General features: G+C 42.6%; 2 long non-coding RNA genes across 2 annotated transcripts; both read right to left on the bottom strand.

Moving 5' to 3' along the window:
* Positions 1 to 5,017: 5,017 nt before the first annotated feature.
* LOC129491775 (uncharacterized) lies at positions 5,018 to 6,879 on the bottom strand. The gene is made up of 2 exons (XR_008660612.2): positions 6,699 to 6,879; positions 5,018 to 5,835 (listed from the first exon to the last, which is right to left on the bottom strand). It is a non-coding gene; the product is annotated as an uncharacterized lncRNA (long non-coding RNA).
* Positions 6,880 to 6,998: 119 nt separating this feature from the next.
* Positions 6,999 to 11,034, bottom strand: LOC129491774 (uncharacterized). The gene is made up of 5 exons (XR_008660611.2): positions 10,863 to 11,034; positions 10,493 to 10,756; positions 9,439 to 9,561; positions 7,647 to 7,800; positions 6,999 to 7,083 (listed from the first exon to the last, which is right to left on the bottom strand). It is a non-coding gene; the product is annotated as an uncharacterized lncRNA (long non-coding RNA).

Below are 11,034 nucleotides of genomic sequence, written 5' to 3' on the forward strand. Positions count from 1 at the left end.
AGTCAGGCCCTCTTTAGTAGCTTCCAACATGTGGGGTAGACTTCTGGAGAGAAATAAGCCGTAGGTGAGTCACCGAGCATGCTGAGTCTGTGCAGGTCATGATCTGAGCATCATGTGATAGAATGGAGAGGCCCATGTGGGAGGGTGTTGAAGGCAGATGCCGTAAGAAAAGGAATCTGCTGCTGCAGCTATAGAGGACAGTGGCCACTTATCTCCTGGAACCACCATTGTGCTTCAATAGCTACCACAGAATGAGCATCAGCAGAGAGAGACATGAGGCAGTGGAGAGAGGCTTTGAGAGCAGACCTGTGTTCAAATCCTGACTCCAGGTTTTGCTAGCTGTATGATCTTAGCACTTTCTGGCCTTGGGTTCTTCATCTCCTCAACGGGGGAAAGAATTTCAGTTTCAAAGTGTTGCTTGAGAATAAACTGAGATGAGATATCACCTAGAGTTTCTCAACACAGGAGAGGCTCGATAAATGTGACTGTTAGCATCTTGCACATGGAGATGTTGCTAGTGTTTTGGGGTCCTGGCGGACAGGCAGCCCCAAGTTTTACTCCTTCCCAGAGTTGCAACAAGCCTCCTATTTCCTGGGTCCTCCACTCCCACAGTGAGTTGATCATCCACCTCAGCACTTTTCTCTTTTCCTCCCTGCCTCTCAGCAAAACCACCCCATTCTTGGTTATCTCCACTACTGTGTATGCAGAGTCTCACCTATGTGTGAATCCTGAACTTACAGTTCGTAAATGGGATGTTTGTGACTCAGAACACACAGTCCCTTGGTTACAACATTCTAAATCAGTGTCTCCCTGGGACAACCTGACTCAGTAAGTTGAGGGAGAGCTTCAGGATCTGCATGTAACAAGTAGCTCTAGATCCTTGCTCTCAGTGCGTCTGGCAGCTTGGGCATCCGTCACCTGGGAGCTTGTCAGAAATACTGAATCTCAGGATTCACCTTCGACCTACTGAATCAGAAGCTGCATTTAAAAAAATATTCAGTTAGGGTTGACAGATAAAATACAGGGCAACCAATTAAATTTGAATTTCAGATAAACAATGCATTTGTTTAGTATAAGCATATTCCATAAGTACACGTGTAGTTTTATTTGCTAAATCTGGCAACCGACTCTTTGGCATTTTTATGTACATTAAAGTCTGAGAAGCATTGGTCTAGATCAGTAAATCCCAAACTTACCATGCTTCAGAAGCACCCGTGGAGGCCTTGTTAAAACTCAGATTCCTGGGCCCCACCCCCAGAATTTTTGATTCAGTGAATCTGGCAGGGGCTTGAGAATCTGCATTTCTAACAAGCTCCCAGTGGATGCTGGTGCACACACTTTGAGGATCACAGCTCTGCATGATGACTGGATTCCCAAGTCAGCCCACCAAGGTCTTGGCAATTCCTACAACTTAGACAAGATAAGGGCTGAGGTTCCCTCCAACACTCATATCTATGCATGAAGAGAAAAAGAGTAACGGTCTGATCAGCCAACAGCTTATGCTGCCTGACCACCCTTTGTAACAAGATCTGTAAGGATAAGTGTGGCTGACCATGTGGAGTGCCAGGAGCTCATCTTCTCCTGACTTTGTGTATCCTCCCTGTTTCCAAGCTACTGGTGATAGTTCCAAGAGCATAAAGGGGAAGAATGGGAGGGCTGGGAATAGACAGAGTCAAAGCAGGGACAAACCTCTTAAGAGGCTAGGTGACAGTGGGGACAGGTCGTAAAGGTAAGAGGAGTCCAAGTGGGCAGGTTGGAAAATGAGGTTGCCCGTAGTGGTGAGTGAGGAAGAGGAGGAGAGGTGGGGCAGGGCAGTCTCCTCAGTAGACCTGGATGACCCCAGCTGAAATGGCCAGTGGAAGTGACAGGAAGGACACCAGCCCTTGGAGTGTGAGACCTAGATTAAAATCCCTGCTCTGCCAAGGATTAGCCTTCTAACTGTGCTCAAAGTTATCAGCTCTTATTTCCTCACATGAGCAATGAGGAAATGACAACCTCCTCAACAGGATGATTGTGAGGAAGAACAGAGGCAGCACATGTAGGTAAAATGCCTGATCCCGTGAGAAGGCTCTCAGTAAATGGTAGCAGTTGCTATTATGGTTGCAAGAGGGTTTAACGCTACATTAGAGTAACATTCCGTCTTACAGAATTTCTTTATCTGTACTTAATTTCATGAGATAATAGGTTTAGGGGAAATGTCATCCATACTCTGGGACGATAGCAAGGCCTCTTAAAAAAAAAATAAAAAAACATTGTTAGCAAGATGTACATTCCCACCCAAATGTGATCCCCCTCCTTCCCTTGTTCATCCATCCCTACTCCCATACCTACTGCCTCAGATGGAGTGACTAAAGGGGCCCACAGAAGAATTGGAACCTAGAATTACAAGGGACAAGCCCCTAGCCCTCAGCTGGTACCCTGAGAAGGTCAGTTGTTAGCTGAACATCAGGCTTATACTATGAGAGGCACCAGGTGACATACTGAAGAGGGGCTGATTTAATGAGATACTTCCCCATCACTGTGAATACAACCCAAGTGTTCTTCAATATGTTTCTGTGCCTTGTTTTATAATTTTGTTTTATTTTAAAAAGTATATACAAAATGTATGTACACTTCAAAACATCAAGTTGTACATGATAAATACATATTTTATATGTCAATTTAAAATAAATAAATTTGAAACAATTAAGATACAATGCAATTGACAGTCCTACAAATTTTAACACGTGGGTAGATTCATGCAACCATTATTACAATCAGGATGCAGAGCAGTTCTAACGCCTCGAAAATTTCCTGGTGTGACCCATTTGTTGGCCACACCTTCCCGTAGTTCTCAGCCCCCAGCAACCAGTGATCTGTTCTTCATCACCATATTTTTATCTTTTTAAGAATGTCACGTAAATGAAAGAAATTATGCTGAGTGAAAAAGCCAGCCTTGCCTGGTTTTATATTTTTAAGTAAAGACAGCGAGCCTTTTTAAACATTTGACACAGAAACGGAATACGAGGCAGTAAAAAGATACATTTGTAAACTAAACTTTTGTTTTTCCATGCCCCCGTACAGACTTACCCTCAACTCTTTACAAAACTACCTCTCCCAGGAAGTCTTCCCGAATTGATTCTTCCAGACATCTTTACCCTCTCATTCTGGGCCTTGTCCTCTCACACTCTACTTCTCTCCTTGTCACTTTCTCAGGAAGTCAGTTCTGAGCATGGATTAAGCAGCATGACACAGGAAAAAGTGCATATTCTCTGCACACACACAGATCTCAACATGCACCTGGGTCTGTAAGGACAGTGGGCTGGGTACTTAGTCTCCTGGATCCTCGAGGTAGAATCACATTACCCTGAAGAGTTGCAGTAACTAGTAAAGATGGAATGAGAAGATGAACAGAAAGCCCCCGGCATAGCGTAGGCAGTCAACACACAGGCAGTCATTACTTTGAGCCACCAGTATTAATAGTGCTGCTTGTCCGTCACAGTGCCCGCAGACCATTCCACCAGAGGCTTCGCATGTGTTCAGGCACAAAAACAAAAGCATTCAGGGCCGGGCGCGGTGGCTCACGCTTGTAATCCCAGCACTTTGGGAGGCCGAGGCGGGCGGATCACGAGGTCAGGAGATCGAGACCACGGTGAAACCCCGTCTCTACTAAAAATACAAAAAATTAGCCGGGCGTGGTGGCGGGCGCCTGTAGTCCCAGCTACTCGGAGAGGCTGAGGCAGGAGAATGGCGTGAACCCGGGAGGCGGAGCTTGCAGTGAGCCGAGATTGCGCCACTGCACTCCAGCCTGGGCGACAGAGCAAGACTCTGTCTCAAAAAAAAAAAACAAAAAACAAACAAAAAAAAAAACAAAAGCATTCAGTATCAAAAGAAGGCCCAAAACAATGGACTAAATTTTTCTTTTTCTCATTCATTGTTCTGGCAGCATAGGGAAGTGTAGCCTACATAAATGTACGCCCCAAATGACTTTTCTCTGCCACCGTCCCCTGTGTGACCTTAACCATGGCACTTTGCTGTTTCCAGCCCTTGATTTTTTTTTTTATTTAATCTGGAAATGGGAGGGTGACCTCAAAGCTCTCAAGTGTTTCTCTAAGCTCTAAACTTCTAAAACCCCAGGTAGGCCAGACATGGTGGTGAATGCCTGTAATCCCAGAATATTGGGAGACTGAGGCAGGAGGATTGCTTGAGCCTAGGAGTTCAAGACCAGCCTGGGCAACATAGTGAGACCCCATCTCTACAAACATACAAAAAACATTAGCTGGATGTGATGGCATATGCCTGTAATCTCAACTACTGGAGAGGCTGAGGTGGGAGTATAGCTTTAGTCCAGGAGGTCGAGGTTGCCTGGGTGACAGAGCAAGGCCTTGTCTCAAAAAATACATAAAATAAAATGAAATAAGACTCTGGGAGCCCTGACACGGTGGCTTATGCCACGGAGGCTGAGGTGGCTGGATAGCCTGAGGTCAGGAGTTCGAGACCCGCCTGGCCAACATGGTGAAACCCCATCTCTACTAAAAAAATACAAAAAATTAGCTGGGCATGGTGGCAGGTGCTTGTCATCTCAGCTACTCGGGAGGCTGAGGCAGGAGAATCACTTGAACCCAGAAGGCAGAGGTTGCAGTGAGCCGAAATTGTGCCACTGCACTCCAGCCTGGGCAACAAGAGCGAAACTCTGTCTCAAAAAAAAAAAAAAGAAAGAAAGAGAAAAAGACTCTGGGTATGCACAGACCACAGCTTTAAAGTTTAGTGATTTCTTATAAGCTCTTTCACCATTCTATCTGGGTTAAAACTCTGTTTTCTGACCCTGAAGGTGTGGACCAAACCCTCTCCCTCAGTTTATTATTCTGCATGTCATTGAGTTTACATAAAAACTGGAAAGATTATTTAAGTGAATCTAGATTGTGTAAACAATGACTGAACAACTGATTTTTTAAACTATACTGGGTTTTCCAGCTTAAATATCATAGGAAAGGAAAAAGAGAGAAATCTAAATTAATAAAGTAGTCCACTCCATTAGTTTCTACGATGTAGATACAATTTAATAATAATACATGACACTTGTTATATTTTATAGGCATTTACTATATGCCAGGAAGGTTGGGCACCCTGCATTTTATCCCATTTAATCTTCCTAACATATCTGTAGCAAGCTGTTGTGATTGCCGTTTTAATCCTCCTTTTAACTGAGGAGTAAACAAACCTGGAGAGAGGTAGGGTCCATAGCCTATGGTTATACAGGGAGTAAGTGGCAGAAAAGTAGGTGGAGCCGAATAAAGTGCAGGTAATTTCAGATCAGGAATTATATTCATTAGCGTCACTAAGGGGAAGACAGTAGTCTCCAGGGTTTGGCTTTGTCCCCCTGAATTCTTAGTGTCAAAAAGGGCCTGAATGCAACTAGCACATCCTGACTATGAACCAAAGGAAAAGGGTGTAGAGGGAAAGGAAAGGTAAGGAGCTGAGGTAAAGACAGACAGCGGGGACACTACAGCAGGTGAAGGGGGAGAAGAAAGAGATGACGGATGGGAGGAGTCAGGCTCCCAGAGCAGGCAACTAACAGAGGCTGAGAATTTCCAAGAGGTCCTGGCTCTGGGAAAGAAGATTCAGGGAGCACAGAAAGAAGGAACAGGAGGCTTCGGGGCTGTAATTATCTAACAGGACTGTGATGAAAACAGGAGTCAGGGAGCTGCTGAATTGGGGAACAGGGGGAGATGGATAATATTTTCTCTAGCCTTATTGCTGAGAAACTCATTAAAATCCCCTTTCCATTTCCAACTCCTCAGTATCCAAAAGGCCAGTGTTTCTGAAACTGGAGAGATTTTCTTCTTTTCAGTATAACTGGGGGAAACAAATAAGATACATCAATTTAAAATTTTCTAAACCATTTCCCCTTCATCCCACCACATTGTGCTATGAAGAAAAGAAATAACCTTTTAAAATGATGGGAAAACTGTAGCCACAGGGAGAGGGGGAAAAGGCTGGGGATTCTCTTTGTGTCATTTTTTAAAAGAAAAAGTATAATGTCGTTTTCAAGAGATGAACAGAGTAGACCCTAAGCCGATATTCTCATTCACCATAAAAATATATGGGGAAAAGGAATCCTGAATTCAGAAGAAGATTTTTTAAAGGGGTGAAAAAAGAGAAAACACTCAAAATTATATCTAACATTAATTGTGTGGCATGGTACTTAAATACTTTAATCCTCAAAATAATCCTGTGAGGCCTTCAGGGCTATAATTACCTAGGAAGACTATTTCAATTTCCATTTTGCAGATGAGGTAAGTGAGACACAGAGAGGTTAAGCAACTTGCTAATGTTGGCATAGCTAGCAAGGAGTAGTTCCAGGATTTAGGCCCAGGGGGTCTAACTTTTAATACCCAAGTGATTAGCCAAAATGCTAATCTGCAGCCTCAAAAGAATGAGAAAGACAAAACAAATCCAAAGCGGAAAAGTCCCAATGAATTACTTATCGTGCCAAGGTAAGACTGATGAAGGACATCAGGACTCTGGAGAAATGTATGTTGAGGAAAGAACGATAGAGATGCGAGAGATACAGGTCTAGAAGAGTGACAGGGTGATAGCAAGAATCCCAAACTGGGAGGAAAAAAGATCTGAGTTTCAGGTCCTCTTCGTATTGGCTTTGTGACTGTAGGCAAGCCACTTAACTTCCCAAAGCTCCAGCCTCCTCTGTAAAATAATACCCGAGACCACGTAGTTGTGAGGACTGCTGTGAGACTGAGTTGACTGAATGGAAAAGCAGTGTTAGCTAGGTGGTGTTACACATAGTCATTAAAGCTGTGGAATACCCCAGGAGGTTTAGAGCACCTTGTAATAAACAAATAAACAAAATTAGCACAAGTCTGCAACAGAATGCTTGATTCGTTGGGTGCTTTTTGCTTTTGTGGGGGCTAAACTCTTCCACTGGCTGGCTTGCTGTCTTTTCTTTTCTTTTCTTTTCTTTTCTTTTCTTTTCTTTTCTTTCTCTTTCTTTATTTATTTCTCTCTCTCTCTCTCTCTCTCTTTCTTTCTCTCTCTGTCTCTCTTTCTTTCTTTTTACTTTCACTGAAGTCTCCTTTGGAATCTGTGCTGCGAGTAACAAATCCCAGACAATGTGATGTTGGAAACAACCATAGACTTTGAAAGGCCACAGATCAAGAATTCAGTTCTCTGAGGCCACGACATGCTCCAAGATAAAACAAATATCCAGGGGAAGGCAGGCAGTTTGGGCAGTATGCAGCACCTGGACCCCACCTGACTGGGGAGACTACATTCCTTGACACTAGTGACTTACCCACAATTGGACTGCTTATGGTTAGTGGCCTTTCCCTTCCCTTCCTGCTTTCTCCTGCCCAGATGACCTTCTTAAAGAATAGGCAGGCCCTGGCTCTCAAAACCCATTCAGGTCCTTCTTCTCTTAGAGCTCCTTCCATGGAAATGTGTTAGGTTTTATGCAATGTAATTAACAGACTGAAGACAGTCTGAGTAACCAAGATAAGGTTTAGCGCCATTGAGAAAGTGTTTAAACTTTATGAGAGAAGCTGGTGAATCTTCACGCCCTATACCCCGAAGAGATAGTGCTAATTGCCTGATAGTTTTTTTTTCTTTGCCTCTGGGAAAGATGATAGAAGGAAAGAGTACTGGGCCAATACCTAAAAGACTTAGGTGCGAGGCCAGGCTTTCCAGTTGTCAGGCTGTGTGACCTTGGAAAAATGGCTTTACTCCTCTGATCTTCTCTCGTTTTCCTCAAGTGGTAAACTGAGCACTTTACATTGGTGTTTTCCAAAGTAATTTGAGAAATTATCTCTGTTACAGGGGAATAAATTTAATTTTGGTTAGTATTACAAAAAATCTATTACAACAAACTTACGATTTATATGCATTATTGCTTTGGGTAAGGTTAAAGTGAAAAAGCGAGTCAACTTCAAGAAAAGTCTGAAAGTAAATAATATTATAGATGGATGTGACTAAAACTGTGATGGTGGAATTTGAAAGAAGATCATAAGGGACCTTCAGTCCCTTATCAAAGGGCAGAGTCCAGGACGAGCACTTAGCCATCGCTTCTGTTTTTCTACTTGGCACCCCCCCAGTTTGTCCTCCCATCCTTCGTCAGGCCTTTCTGTCAGCGTTTGTGAGAAACCTGCCCAACACACCCATCCAATGCTCTGTAGTCTTTTGGTATACAATTATAATTGGCACAAGTGATCATGTCATCAATTGCAGTTCACAAGTAAAAGTTTTAGTAAGACCAACAACATTTCAAATCGTCTTTTAATTTTTATAAAATTATCAAATCTTGCTCACAGATCTCTGGCCCTTAGTTCTCCAAGAACTCACTCTTCTGGCTCCACAATTCATTTTTTCATGTGACTTGTTAGGGATCATCTGTATTCCAACTGAGAGTGGAATTCTAAATCTAGAAGAATGAGTAAATGGGCATGTTTCAGGGAAGCTCTATAAAAGTTGAGCCCAAAACAACTGAGAGGCTTTGGAAAGTCCCAATATTGCCTTAAACATAAATATTGTAATCAGTAACTTTTTATTTATGGCAAGCTTTGAACCTTCCAGAAAGATGCATCCAATGCAAATTATTATTAGCAGAGAAATGCAAAAGCCACTTGGTATTCCACGGTTGATACCCAACAGCTCAATGCAGGCTGAGCAAGCAAGAAACATTGTTCCTATCTCAAGGCAAAGACATAGAGATTGGGCAGATTTGAAGAATCTAGTTTAGAAATTCAAGGGGATGATCAGGGTAACAGATTTACTAAACCCGATTAAGGGCAGGAGAATAAGACATAGGACTTTCAGGAATATTTTTTCTTTCCTTCCCAACATATTTACCTTCGATTGCTAAGCTGTGTGGTAAAGAAGGCTGCTCTGGAATGAGCATCATGAAATGGGACTGGAAGGGGCCGGGGGCTCATCTGGTAGGCTTTACAGGAAATCCGTGTCTGTAAATGTGCCTCTCATATGTGATGATTTGGGATCATCCTGGTGGTGTCCTGGTCCCTGGCTGTGTCTGCAAGACTTAGAAGCAGCCAGTGAGACTTGGGATTATAAAGCTGAAGCAGTGTGGGCCCAACTAGTAAGAGTTCAGTGACAGGAGATGTTGATCAGTTTTGATTCTGAATATTCTAGGTCAAACTGAGACAGGGAAGGTATTTCAGCTCCTCCCCCTTACCCCCCTTCCTTGGACTCTTCCTCAGCTGTGAATGCCATGGGTTCTTTGTTCCTTCCTTTACTCACCTCCAGTAAGCCTTTGATTTTAAAGACAGTAGTGGGAAGACAGAGAGCTTGGATATAGCAGCTCCACGTGAGGTCTGTGAGCTCTTGGGTAAGTCACTTAATGTCTCTGAGCCTCACTTTCCTCATATCTGAAATTGGCATAATAGCAGCACCTACCTAATAATGCTTTGGGGAGAATTTAACAAGATAAAATACCTAAGGCACAAACTTCTTTGCACAGAATGCTCAACTAACAACCATCTAATAAACCATGTGGCTCCCTCTTATTGCAAATAGAGTACATCTTTCCAGAGAATATGGAGACAAATCTTCAGAGTCCTGGAAAGAGATACAATAAATTAAAGCATATTCCTAAAACACGTTTTAATGAAAGAAAAAGCAATCTCATTTAATTCATTAGTTGAGATGATACTTAAACACTGTTAACAATGTTGGATTTTATTTCAGTCACTGATTGCAGAGAAATCAAAATCTTACTCATTCGCATCCAGTGGACTATTTTACACCAATCCAGGCATAGTCGATGCCACAGGAAGTAAAATACAAGTTTCCTGACTTCTTTTTCTGCATCCAAGCCAGGACTTCATTAAATGAATGGTCTGAGGCTTGGTGCTCAGCCTTTGGCTTTTGTGCCAGGCAATATCTCTACCAGGTTCCAGCAGACTTCCAGGGCTGGCCTGATGGCACTCCAGTTTTTTTTCTTTAAGTATCATAGATTTCTCCTAGTAAGACCGTCAGAGCTTTTGATGCTGCCCTTTCTTATCAGGGGAAAGAATATATGAATGAAGTTGACACCATCAGTAGGGGACTAAAGGCCAATTATTAAAATTTTCATGATTAATTGGCAGTGGCATGCTGATCCCTTCATCATCACTTTCCTACCTTGCTTCATTGACAGAGGTGTGGAATCTTAGCATAGAGGGTCTAAATTCTTCAGGGGAGTAGGAAATTATTTGCTGTTCAGGAAAGTAAGGAATTTGAACCACAAGGGGCTGGCAAATGCATTAACTAATTAAGGCCTTTTCAACTGGCTTCCCCCTTACTAACTAAAGGAATACATTTTGACTTCTAGTTGCAACTCAGAGGATGACCAAAAGACATAAATGAATGAATATCCTTTTTGGCCTCAATCCAAAGAACTATTTTTCTTTCTGAGTTTATCCTACTCTTAAGCCCTCCCCAGTGAAGAAGAATGAAATCATAATGGCAATTTTCTTTCTGGCAACAGTTCATCACAGATGAAATTTACCTGTTTCCTTCCACGTTGTCTCATAAAAGAATGAGGGCAATTTCTCTCAAGGGTTTGATGATTTCAGATGTCCATCTAGAGCATAAGGAAGATAACCTAATTTCTGTTTCCATAAAAAATACTGGAGGACAAGAAGACAATGCTCCCGTGGAATGTCCTCTAAGAGCTGATATGGGTGGGAGGTCAAGAGGATGTCCCCCAAAAGGCAGAAGCTCTTGATTTGCCAAGAAAGCTCGAGAAGAGGCCACCTGCAGAAGGATGGGGCTGTTGCAGAGAGACACTAATCAGGAGACAAGGATTCATATTTTCTATGAAATTTCTCCCTCTAAAATAAAAAATCCAAACCCACCTTCATTATCGCTTATTTCACCTGCTTGTTATAAAATGTTTTCGAGCAATGTTGCAGCATCTTCAATTATCTGCAAAGGAGCTAAGTTTGTTTGATTTAGACAGCAAATTGACCTCCCATCTGATTTCAATCCTTTCTACCAAATAGGTTGGCCATGAATGCTGCTGTAGTTTTGTGACACACTTTGAATTTC

This window comes from Symphalangus syndactylus, chromosome 10 (genome assembly GCF_028878055.3).
Source record: "Symphalangus syndactylus isolate Jambi chromosome 10, NHGRI_mSymSyn1-v2.1_pri, whole genome shotgun sequence".
Lineage (NCBI taxonomy): Eukaryota > Metazoa > Chordata > Mammalia > Primates > Hylobatidae > Symphalangus > Symphalangus syndactylus.